The 13,245-nt window shown below is 34.9% G+C and overlaps 1 pseudogene; it reads right to left on the bottom strand.

Annotated features, from left to right (window-relative positions):
- Positions 1–11,046: 11,046 nt before the first annotated feature.
- LOC123806986 lies at positions 11,047–11,166 on the bottom strand (annotated as a pseudogene).
- Between the last annotated feature and the right edge of the window lie 2,079 nt (positions 11,167–13,245).

Here is a 13,245-nt window from a genome sequence, read left to right as displayed (position 1 = left end):
CAGAATGGGCAGGTCTTACACCCACGGTATGGCAGTCATGAATATCAAGGGGTATCTCGGGTGTGGAGGTCTGCTCTGAGGAATGAAGGGTCGCAGGCACATGCCAAGGTCCCCAGCCAGGGGCACCAATGCTGGAAAGAAAGGTTCTCATAAAATCTGGCTGTGAAAACAAGTATTGAGTCCAAGAAAGACAAAAACAGGACAAATAATTATCTTGACATACTTATCTTAAATGAAAAAAGCCTGAATCCTCAAAAACACATTCTCTGTGGTGTCTTATACATATGAAATTCTGGAAAATGCAAACAAATGTATCATCATGAAGGCAGATCAGAAGTTGCCTAGAGATGAGACAGCTGGGAGGGGAAGAAAGAGGAATTTAGAAAAGGGAAGAGAAAACTTATGTCAAAATTCATTAAATTGTGCACTTTAAATATGTTCAATATGTTTGAGTCCCCTATCACTCAATTAAGCTGGAAACCATGAAAATTCAGGGACAATGTTTGTACTTTTACCTTTAGTCATGAAAACACACAACTACTGAAGAGTAATAGTTATAATAGGTAGGGGTAAGAAGCTTTGACTAAAAAGCCTAGTTTTGACAGTTCTTAGTGTTAACTTTGTTATTAAATTAACATAATATAGATATTGTGTTCTAAATATTTTATTGCAAGCAAACTGAAATAACTGTGAAAGAAATTCCAACACAGTCATGAGCCACTTAACAAAGAAAATATGTTCTGAGAAACATGTTGTTAGGCAATTTTGTCATTATGTGAACATCAGAGAGTGCACTTACACAAACCTAGATGATATATAGCATACCGCAGGCTATGTGGTGCAGCCTATCGCTCCTAGGCTGCAAAACTGTGTAGCGTTTTACCATTCACAATGAAGATTGATTTAATCAAGCACAAGAGAAAATGATGTGATTAAGAGGCATGGTAAACAAAAGAGTGAGGCTGCTGCTGGTATAATACGGAATACTGTTTTATAGCACACCTTTTTTAAAAAAATATTTTATTTATTTATTTTTAGAGAGAGTGGAAAACAAGGAGAGAAATATGATATGAGGGAGAAACATCAATTGTGCCTCCTGCAGTACCCCAACCAGAGACCCTACCATAACTCAGGCATGTATGTGTCCTGATGAGGAACTGAACCAGCAACCTTTCAGTCCACAGGCCACCGCTCAATCCACTGAGCCACACCAGCCAGGGCAGCACAGATTTTTTTTTTATAAGTAGAAAGATTACACTCTAAAATAATGATAAAAATGTATTGTATACTATCATGTTTTTCAGACCATAAGATGCACCTAGGTTTTAGAGAAGGAAAATAGGAAAAAAAATTTTGAAGCAGAAAATATGATAAAATATTTAATAACATAAATAACATAATATTTCACCAATGTTAATGTAAACAGAAGTCAACAGCAGCATTAACAACCATCATTCTTCCCAAATTTTGGGGGGAAAAGTGCATCTTATAGACCGAAAAACATGGTAAATATATAAACTAATAACATAGTTGTTTATTATCATTATCAACTATTGTGCACTGTATGCAATTTTTCATGAAACTTTTAAAAATAATTTTAAATAATTTTTAATTTTTTATATAGGGAGGAAGGGAGGGAGAGAACCATCAGTGTGTGGTTGCCTCTTGTGTGCCCCCTACTTGGGACCTGGGTGGCAACCCAAGCATGTGCCCTGACTGGGAATCGAATCAGGGACTCTTTGGTTCACAGGCCAGCACTCCACTGAGCCACACCAGCCAGGGCTGTATGTAATTTTATGTGTCATATTTTTATACAGCTGACAGCACACTTGTTTGTTTATACAGGCATTACTACAAATGCCTTGGGCTATGACATTAGGGCACCTTCGATGCAACTAGGTAATAGGAATTTTCCAGCTTCAGTACAATCTTATGGGACCACCCTGGCATACGCAGCCCAATGTTGATTGAAATGTCGTTATATAGTGCATGACTGTAGTTCTTATGCATAAAAATAACCTAAAATTTTATTTGTTCACTTCTTTTTTCTCTTTTGTTGACCATTAGGATGTCCATTTTCAAGTGTTCAAATTGAGACACTTATATTTTAGTATCTGACAGAATAGAATAAACATAGATCTAATCGATAGTTAAAAATGATTTTTCCTAGTTTTTTTCTGGGGCAAACAATTAAAATTATGATCTTTTTATAATTTCCATCTTTAACATTCAATTTAACACTATCAGGACTCAATGGAATGGTGCAAACACAAGTGGGAGAATGGATGAAATAACCATCAAAGTGTACAAACCTGAATCTCGCACCTTGGAACGGAAGCAAATCAGTAAGGTAGTATCTTAAAATAGGGCGATTTCTTATAGAAGACTCCAAGATTGAACATTTGTAAGCTAACTAAAGACTGAAATAAAGCTTGGTCTTGGAAAAATTGAATGTTACAGTTTGGTTAAAAATTAAAAAATGTGAACTACCAAGTATATTCTATCAATTTTTAAAAAAACCCTTACTGAAGATAATGGTTTTATTGCTTGTAGAGAAAAAGGAAGACAGAGAAAGAGATAGAAACATAGATCAGTCACCTCCTGTAGACTCCCAGACTGGGGACTGAGCCTGCAATTTTTTGGTGTATGGGATGATACCCGAATCAACTAAGCTACCCATCTAGGACAATATTTGATCAATTTTTAACATATTTGTATAAAGTGCACTCTAATATGTGAGTTTGATTTTTGCTAACTATTGCTCACACACATAAGGTAGATGTTAGGTGAAAATAAAAGATACATCATTGGCAAACAATGCAGATAATGTCAATTGTCTGCTATTTCTGTGTATGAATATTATATATATATAACATGCATTACATATTAATACATTTCTTTCAAATAAACTGATTTAAAAAAAGGACTTCTGCCCTGTCTGCAGCTCTGCAAGTTCAAGGAGGAAAATATATTGATAAGTTTAAGCCATTCAGTTTATGCTGTTCTCTTAGCAGCTGATATTACTCCAGAAATGGTCATGTAGTGACCAGGGACTGATTTGGCTCAACAAACTTGAAGGGAACAATTTACAACTTATTTTGGATGGAATTTTGTTTTCCTTCATTCCCATTACGTGTAGAAGGAAAAAAAAACAAAAACAAAATCCTTTCATGAGGGTTCCCTGATTTGGGACACAGACAGAAAAGAACAGCAGAGCTAGGAAAGAAACAGAGGTCTTCGATGACATCATTGATCGATTGCCTAGATTTCCAGTTAGCTAAGGTAGGAAACACCTTATTGTTTAAGCCATTTGAAGTGGTTTTAATATTTGAAGTAACACCATTGTTTACATTCTACTATGCAGACTTATAAATAATATATTTGCATTAGATTTACTTTTTTACCATTTAGAAAATATTTTCATTAAATATCTCAAGAAAAAAATCATTTGTTTATTCTTTCCGTGTTTAATTAATCAACATTGCATCTAAGCTTATGAAAATATCACTTCCTTAATGAGAATTTAATTTCAGAAAACTTTCTATTATAAATAAATCACTAAGAATTATCTCATGGCTAAATGCTCTTTCAAACACAATGATATTCAGTTGATGTATTCATATTTGTGGTAGGTTAAAAAAAGGCTTTGGAGATATCAATTTCTGGAAGATTATAGTGAATAAATTCTATAATTCTATGGGTAATAAAATAAAATTTATACATTTCCTACCAAAGTACTAATTTATTAAGATATGTTTTATTATATAAGAGTAGATTATAGTAAAATTAGAATCAATTATTCAAATTCTAAGATTCTCTCTAATAAGACTTCAGAAAACAATCCAGTGTTAAATATCTGTTAATTCTCCTTTTTGAGAATTTCTTATTAAATATTTATATGCTTATTAATAAAAAAACAAAGGCATTTGACTATTTAAAAATCCCTGGGAACACGTCTCAGTTTTCCCTCCATTTTTATGTGCCATATATTCATTGGAAGCCAGGCAGGGGTTTCAACGACTTGATCACACTGTGAGCATGGATGGCACCTGCTTTGATAAGAAAACCATAGTTCCTCAAACCAGGGAAAATATTTTTACTTGGTAAAAATAAAAATATTGCCAATTAATTAATTGCATCTACGAAAATAATATCTTTATCCTTTAAAAATTTGGTATCTAAAATGATGCATTAAGATATATAATATGAAAATTAGAATGCTTATAATTAACTTTGATAAGGAATTTTCTTAATAAGTGATGAACAAAACATTAATATTAGACTCTTAATCTTCATTTTTAAAGGGCTATCTTACTGAGATATTCATTCTTTTACTATACCATTATACTAATATTTGTTGAGCTCCCTGTGGGCTAGAGATACTCTAAATCCAGGGATTCAGAAGTAAACAAGATAGTCTTGATCTGTTCTATTAACCCTGGAGTTTAGATTTCAGTAATTATCCCTATTCTCAGTATCACAGCAGTTAAAATAGCAACAACTATATAGTGTAGTTGTATTTGTTCATGTGAGACTGTGAATGAAGTAGGAATTTCTTCAATAACATTCTAAGCATACACTAGCAATGCATACAAAAAAACTCTTGTCACAATATATAGTGCATTCTCTACCTCTCACTAATTGCTACAAAAATGTTAAAATGGAAATTCATATTTTTGTATCCTAGAAATATAAGAATACTTAGAAAAACATAATATACATAATTTAGAATGTTATATTCAAAACATGTGAGCACGGCAATTATAAACTATATCCCTTATTAGTGAAAATAATGCAAGTGACTTAAAAGCATTAAAGGTTTTCAGAAAAAAAGTCTTATTATTGCATTATAGTCTTGATCTCATAGAAAACTAATTTTAAGTGTCAACTGTTTCATGCTTAAAATATTCTTATAATTTCCTTTAGATTCTAGCACTGGGTTGAATAGTGCCTTGCAAAAATTCACATTCACGAGGATCTCCGAATATGATCTTATTTGGAAATAGAATCACTGAGGACATAATTAGTTAAGAGGATGTCATACTGGATTAGGGTTGGTCCTAAATCAAGTGACTTTTAATTAGGAATTGTGTCCTTATTTAAAAGGCCATATGAAGACACAGGGAACACAAACAGGGAAAATGTGGTGTGATGAGGGAGGCAGAGATGAATGATGCATCTACAAGGTAGGAAAGCATAGGATACCCAGAAACCACCAGAACAGATTCTCCTTCAGAATACTCTAGAAAGAACTATTTCTGCCAACAATTAGAGTTCTGACATCTAGCCATTAGAATTGTGAGAGAACAAATTTCTGTTGTTTTAAAACAGCCAGTTTCTGGTTATTTGCTACAGAAGTCCTAGGAAACTAAAATAAAGCTGATAGTAAAAATCCAAAATATTTTCTACTAATCTCACATTACAAAATATTTTTATTTTACTTTTTAAAATTATTTATGTATTTTTAGAAAGGGGGAAGGGAGAGAGAAAGAGAGGGAGAGAAACATCAATGTGTGGTGGCCTCTTGCACACCCTCTAATGGGGCCTGGCCCACAACTCAGACATGTAACCCGACTGGGAATTGAACAAGTGGCTCTTTGGTTCGAAGGCTAGCACTCAATCCACTGAGCTACACCAGCCAGGGAACAGAAAACATTTTTAAATAATGTCACTCCATATAAAAGTTTTATTTGTTTAATTAACACACTTAAATGGCATAATCTAATTTCAATGCCATCCTGAAATTGTTCTCAATGATACACGTGTATATTTAATATATTTTCAGTGTATAGTTAAGTAATATTAAACTTTTGGTTATAGTTATTTCTTTTGATTTTATAAGAGACAAGACTTCTTTGTTTAGTTGTATCGCTAGAGGTAGTAAAAAAAGTTTCAAAACCAAACAAGAGTATGAAAATCCAAGCAATCATCATGAAGATATCAACTAAAAAAGATTGACAATTCATGGACTTTGATGTTTCTTTGTATTGTTATTTAAGCACAGTGTCTCCATTTTCACCCTACCATGCCCTCCTACCCCACCCATTCCCGCCTCCCACCCTTGAAATTACCCCGCTTTGGCTTTGTCCTTAAGTCCTTTATACGTGCCCTTTGATGGCCCTTCCCCTATTATCCCCTATTATCCCCCTCCTCCTCCTCTAGACATTGAAATAAAGAACAAACTGGCAGTAATCATGAACTTTGATCTTTAGAAACAAAGCAAAAGTCACAAAGAAAATAAAATATTTATAAACTTACCTATTATGAACATATTTATTTTTAAAAACCACAGGTGAAATTGAATAAGCAGTATAGCAAATTACCAGATGAATATATTTGAAGCTAAAAAAATATAGTTTATCAACTAATTTCATAGTAGGGAAAAGCAAGGTCTTCAGAAGAAATGGATTTTCAAAAAAGTGTGCTTGTTTTGAAGCGATGAGAAAGATAATGAAGAAACTACTTACACAATTTTTTAAGCTATGCTAGTAACTATCATCATACATGCCACAGTAGCACCAATACTTCTAGCAAAAGAGAACCTTTAAGTGGTAGAGAATATCTGTAGAATAGCTGAGATAGTAAGAACAAATTAATAATACAAACATTTATAAATTCAGGGTCAAGTTTGATAATAGAAATGACTAATCTAACATTGACATAATAAAAATGGATAATATTGAGATACATTACCAATTTTCACATGAATTTATCTTGCTTTATTCCAAAATTTGAATTAAACTCTGACATGCTTTGAACTTGTTAAATATTATAAAGTCTTACAATGTATTAAATGGGTTATTTAGCTCAAAACCTCTCATTTTCAAATGAGGAAACATTGCAGAATAATCAAAGCTTTGCCTAAGGTCATCAGACTAGAGCTTGTATTTGACACTCTGTATCACATTAGTAAAGGTTAACGTAACATTTATAAATGGTATTTGCAACAACATGTTTCTATTATTCCAAATTATGTAGTGATGGGATTTCATTCAGCAACTGAAATCCATAGGAATATTGATGCCATGAAGGAATTGACAAAGCTTTCTGATTACAATGATCAGGTCATGTTTTCTTATTTAGAAAATAAGAAACTACCATTATCTTGTGCCTTGTTACCTAACATCTTAAAAATACATAATCTCATGACCAGTTTAACAATCTTAAATGTAGTAGGCATTCTCATGCTACAAATGATAAAAAAAAATGAAGCTCAGATAATTTTATTTGTCCAAGGTCTTGGAGTGAGTAAATGCTAGCAATGTCAGGAGGCTCACAGTGAGGCCAAGTGAGGCCTGGACTCCAAGCAGAGTCCAGGCTCTTGTTACTGCACAGGAAGGAACTCCAGGTCCAGACAGAGAGTCAGCAAAGCACAGAGATTTCATTGAAGTGAAAGTAAGTAGACACTCAGGTAGGGAGGATGGGTAGACTCTAGAAGTGGGTTGTGCCGAGGGTCTTCAGGGTAGGGATTACATTTTGGGTTGGTGAGTAGGAACTCCTGTAATGGGGTGAGTTTTGTGTGGAGCGGAGACAAGGAGTGAGGCACCACTTCCTCACTGGGAAGGGGAGGTTTTGTCCTATGTGGTCCTTTTCGGAACTGTCATGGCATCCAGGAATAATAGGTACTGGTCTGTCTGCAATGCTAACGATACTATAATGACATCATAATTGGCTACAGGTCACCTTTCGGCCAGAGCCCAGCTTGATGGAACTGGGCCTTGTTTCTCTCTGCGGATTTACCCTTGCAAGCTTGCTTCTGCTTGCACACCTGCTTCCTACAGAGGTGGAGGGAGGAAGGGCCCAGTATCTCAATACCTCTATGTAACTATCCTGCTTCACTAGGGTTATAACAAATCCTTGCACTAAAACTCTCCTATGCACCAAATTCTTTCTACATTCATTATTAATTTTCTTCCATGACTCATATGAACTGGTTAAGGTATATATTAATATTACAGTGTTCATTAGAGTTTGCTACATTTTGCTCTGATGCATTATCCTTCATGATTTGTCTGCTTAGTTTATTTACCCTTAGGTAAATAAGGGTAAGCTTAACTTACCCTTTCTTTGTGTTTTCTATTTGTATTATTTATCTTCTTTTTCTTCTTATTATTATTGATATTATTATTTTGTGTCCTGACTTAAGATAAATCTTTTAGGTAATGATGGCTGGTAATTTAACCTATTTTGCCCACCCTGTATGCATGTATATACAAACATGCATAAACAGACATATTTGACACTAAAATAATACACTAATTTTTAATTTTATATTTTAATACTCTTATATTATTTTTTAAAGATTTAATTTATCCATTTCTAGAGAGGGGAGAAGGGAGGGAGAAAGAGAAGGAGAGAAACATCAGTGTGTGGTTCCCTCTTGGATGCCACCAACTGGGGACCTGGCCCACCACCTAAGCATGTGTCCTGACTGGGAATCGAACCAGCAATAGCCTGGCTTGCAGGCTGATGCTCAATCCACTGAGCTACACCAGCCATGGCTGATCAAACAATTATTTAAATTACTTGGAGCACATAAGATAAATGGGATGTATTTATTTTGGAACACATAAAATGAATAAATGCACTATTTGTTCACCCCAAATTAAAATTTGTTTGAAAAGAGTAGAAACATGACTTTTGCATTTACATAATTATATAGCAAAATGTTTTTATTTCAGAACATTTGTAGTAAAAATTTTGCTAACTGGTATCTCTTTGGAGTCATACATATTATCTGCAACTAAGTATTGCAAATTATTCTTGGTTTATTGAGCACAATTCATTAAAACCCCACGTTCAGGAATAGGTGGCATACACTAATACAGTTTCACTTGCTAGAGAGTGCATTCATTACTAAACACACTTATGAAATGTCTAATGGGAAACAATTCTCACCTGCCTCATATAAAATAAAACACCCTTCAGAATGTTACTCCTGTTGTCCTTGGAGTAGACTGGGTGGCACTGAAATCAGATTACAAGACCTTGAGAACTGAGTAGGAGGTGAAGACTGAAGTGCGATAACTGCATGGCTTCCTTCATACACTGTTCTTCGGAGTGTATGTTCTTCTGACATCATGGGTTTGATCTCAGACGACCTGGACTTCAGCCTGCTCTGTAACACCTAGCAAGGCAATTAACCATGTAAAACTGCCTCAGTTTATTCATTGATAAATGTGGAGAAAAATAACTAGTTCTCAGGATTTTTAAATAATTAAGTAAATAATATATCTATAATAAATACCATAAACTGGCATCACACACTGGTTATTTGTTGCAGATGTGTTAAGCACACACAGTTTTATTAAAAACAAATTGGAATAATATGCTAACATTAAGAAAGCAGGGGGTCTGATGTAAACATTTTAATGACATATATATTTCAAAAAATAACAATAAAATCTAGTAATACCAGATGAGCATTTCTGCATGAATCTAATACATAGCTGTCCATTAGAAGAGGGATTAACTAAATCACCAGATTGAAAAATAGATCACTACTTTATTAATCCTGCTTTCTACCTTTAAGCAAATATTGAGACTTGTACACAAAAAGTTAGCCAGAATTTTTAAATTTAAGATGCTGTCCATAGCATAATGGTTCATTAACTTTCTCCCTCCAAAAGCTCCATTTAACTAATAGCAAAACATTTTAAAAATATTTTATTTACTTATTTTTAGAGAGGGGGAAGGGAGGTAGAAAGAGAGGAACAGAAACATAGATTGATGGACCAGGGATGAAACCACAAACCCAGGCATGTGCCTGGGTCAGGAATTGAACTGGTGACCCTTTGCTTTGTAGGAGGACATCCATCCAGCTGAGCCACACCAGTCAGGGCAATAATCAAACATTTTTAAAAGAAATGAAACCTCACAGATTTAAAAAGAAAGAGAAAATTAAAGAAGCAGCAGAGTAAAAAAATCTCAAGAAATTTCTGAAAAATGGAGTATGTTAGGAAAATGGTAATTGTTAAAAAACAAACAAACAAACAAACAAACAAAAGCAAGTCTGCTTGAAGGAGCTACAGCCAGAGTGGACTAACATGCTTTGTAGAATTCTAGAGGCTTAGGTTTCTAAAATGACTGGACATGTGGTATGCAATCTGATAGTGACAACAGAGCATTATTTACAGATCTTTACTTGCAATTACAGATAATCTACTCTCACAGCATGACAGAACATCCAGAAGCCAGTTTTGTTTGTTTGTTTTTATATTCCAGTAAAAATTAGGGAGTTTTTTTTTTCAATACTGAGCAAACGAAATTTCTAGAACACTGTTGGGGACCACTTTGTGTGGTATCAGAAACTGTAGCCCTGGGAGAGCAAGGCCTTGCCTGTAAATCCTGACTGCAAAACCAGGAATGCAGGTGGCAGGCACAACCCGATACTAACACCAAGGGTCCCCATGGGAAATTAGGCCTAAAGAATACATTGTAACCTTTGAAGCTCCCTTTGCTTTGTGTAGCCCTATTGATATAAACCAGATGTTTAAATTCAAAGCATAAGGCAGGGAATTCTTAATCTTAAGAACCATGCCTTAAGACCCTCTGGCATCAGCATATCTAACAGACCCTGACCTGAGGCAGATCTCTGTGTTTCCTCAATTGTTATCTATAGATAATATCTGTTTTCTGTAACTATGGCCTTTAGGCATTGATTGATAAGCTTTGCATGCATTTTGTATACCCCTACACAACAGATCCCAATAAAAGCCATTTTAGAGAAGGGCTCGGGGCATTCTCCACTAGAGGGAATCACCACCCCCTTTCCCACTGGAACAACAGATTGTGTCTGGGATGACTCATTCTCAAATGCTGTGGCCAGGAGAGATCCCCAGGAAGGGGAATCCCATAGAACTCACTGAAGGAAGACACTATGGGTATTAAAGCCAGAGGGAAGACTTACTCATTCCGGCATTTCTGTAGGTGGTTTGTGTCAGGCCCATGCCCATGACCAGAGCTCCTAGTTACATTTTTATGTTTTGCTTTTCTTTCTTTTTCTTTTCTTTCCTTATTCCTTTGGGGGTGGGGGTAAGGGTGAGCAAGGAGTGTACTCCTGAAATAAACAGACAGAAAGGACATCAGAGTAGCAGTCTGCTGCTGAAATTAAACTGATAAGAACAGATACTACACTTGATCTTAGCCAGAAAACGGAGAAGCGATGCTGCTGAAATTAAAGGGACACTCACGCATTTACCAAATGCTGTGACCTAATGATTACTACCTTAACAGACATGAGGAAAAGAAGGTAAGTGCTGGGGGTATGCTGGTTGACTAGTTGGAACTTTGATGCCTTGCAAACAACTAGAACTGCCAAGTTTTGCTAAGGTTAACTAACACTAATCAACCTGCCAGCAGACAGATGACAAAAACACCTGTCTCAGATGACAAAAAGCTTAATGTCTCAGATTCCTCTTCAAAACTTCCCTGCTTTTTTTTTATGTTTTAGGGAGATAAAAAGACTTCCCTAAAATTTTATAAACATAGATTTGAATTTACATTGGTAAAATTCATCAAAGTTTTACAGGCAGAATAACCTAGGATGACTCAAATTTAGAAACTAAACTAAAGTGGTGCTTAATTAGAACAAGTATTCTAACAAACAAACCATAAGCAAAACCAGCTGAGTAAAATGCCAACTCACAGAGGAGGAAACACTGATGAATAATATATGCAAAGATGCTCGCATTCCTAATACTCAAGTGACTGCAAATTAACACCACACAATGTTTTATGTCCCTTAGATTAGCAAATAGTTCAAAGTGTGAAAGTCAGAAAGGTATGGAGGATGGGTGCTTTTATGTGCTGCTGAAGATGGCTGAGAAAAGTGCCTGAGCAGAATCTAAATTGAGAACGTCCATGACTCGGTATTCAGAATGTCATACCTTAGTGATCATATCCTTGTGAAATTCTTCCTTGTAACACATCGGGACATATACCAAAATGTTCCTTGCCATTGTAACATTATTTTAAAAGAAAAAAGGGGGTAAGAGTCTATTAATAAAAAAGCAGATAACTAAGTGGTCACTTGTCCAAACAAATTAGTAGCACTAGTGATGAATAGGAATGAATGAGATTTATGTATATCTGTATGTATGATTCTTGAAAACATAATAGTGAGTGGTAAGAGAAAGAGTAAAAATGTGATAATGTTATACAAATATTAAATATATTCAAAAGATCATTTTATGATAAAAATGTAGTTAGATAACAAGAAATATATGGAAATATAAACAATAAATTCAGAATTTTTTGACATTTGAAAGTGGAGGCTGGAAAGAAGAAATATAATTATATTGCAGGTTGATTGTCTTATTTGAAAAAGTGGGTATGGTACACATTTGTTATGAGGCAGAAGGTAGTCAGGAAGGAAGCTCCCGAGGCCCCGCAGGGCTGAGGTAGAAAACACCTATACATGACAAAGACCCCCTAAGACGGGTTGTTCCTGTTTTCTGGGATAACTCTGAATCATAGAATGCGCCTGCGTGCTACCCCTGATTCATTATAATATCATTATAATGAAATAACATTGTGGGACTGCCATCTCCAGTAGCCAATCAAGAAAGTCATGGGAAACCACGCATGCGCAGTAGCTTTGAAAGCCAACTCCTTGTACCTGCACAGGAAAAGCCCGCCAAAGACTAGCAGGGGGCTTCTGCCCCTATAAGAATAGAATCCCCCAGCCCACGTGCCCTTTTTTTCCTCTGCTCAGATCTGGCTCACTCCCGTGTCCTGTGGTGTGTACTATCACTTAATAAACCTCCCCTCTTTCTTTATGCTATAAACTTTGTGTGTTCGGTTCAATTCTTTGTTCTCGATCACTAAGAACCTGGTTACCTGTGCACACCTGTGCACACCTGTGACAGTTATATACCATTTAATTCTTTTGTATAATGTCAGAAATATTTTATCACATATATATTTAGGTAATAAAAAAAGAAAAATGTAAATGTAAGAAACAGAAGTAATTTATAAAACAGGAACAAACTAAATACAAATACACTTGTTATTAGATTTCTGCAAGAGTTTTCAAGAAGCTATTACACATTAAGTAAGAACAGGTAAAGGGTACTATAAAAACAATATGAATAAATAACTTCAAATTAAGAATATAAGTGCAAAAATTATTAGGCAAGCAAAATATTAGAATATTAGAAATGACACAAAGAGCAGAAGCAATAGAGAAAAGAGGAAAAAATTAATCAAATCAATACAAGGGAATTTCTCAGAGCTGTGTGATTT

Source organism: Phyllostomus hastatus, unplaced genomic scaffold (assembly GCF_019186645.2).
Source record: "Phyllostomus hastatus isolate PE091 unplaced genomic scaffold, TTU_PhHast_1.1 phas_scaffold_39, whole genome shotgun sequence".
Lineage (NCBI taxonomy): Eukaryota > Metazoa > Chordata > Mammalia > Chiroptera > Phyllostomidae > Phyllostomus > Phyllostomus hastatus.
This window is presented reverse-complemented; position numbering and strand designations above follow the sequence as displayed.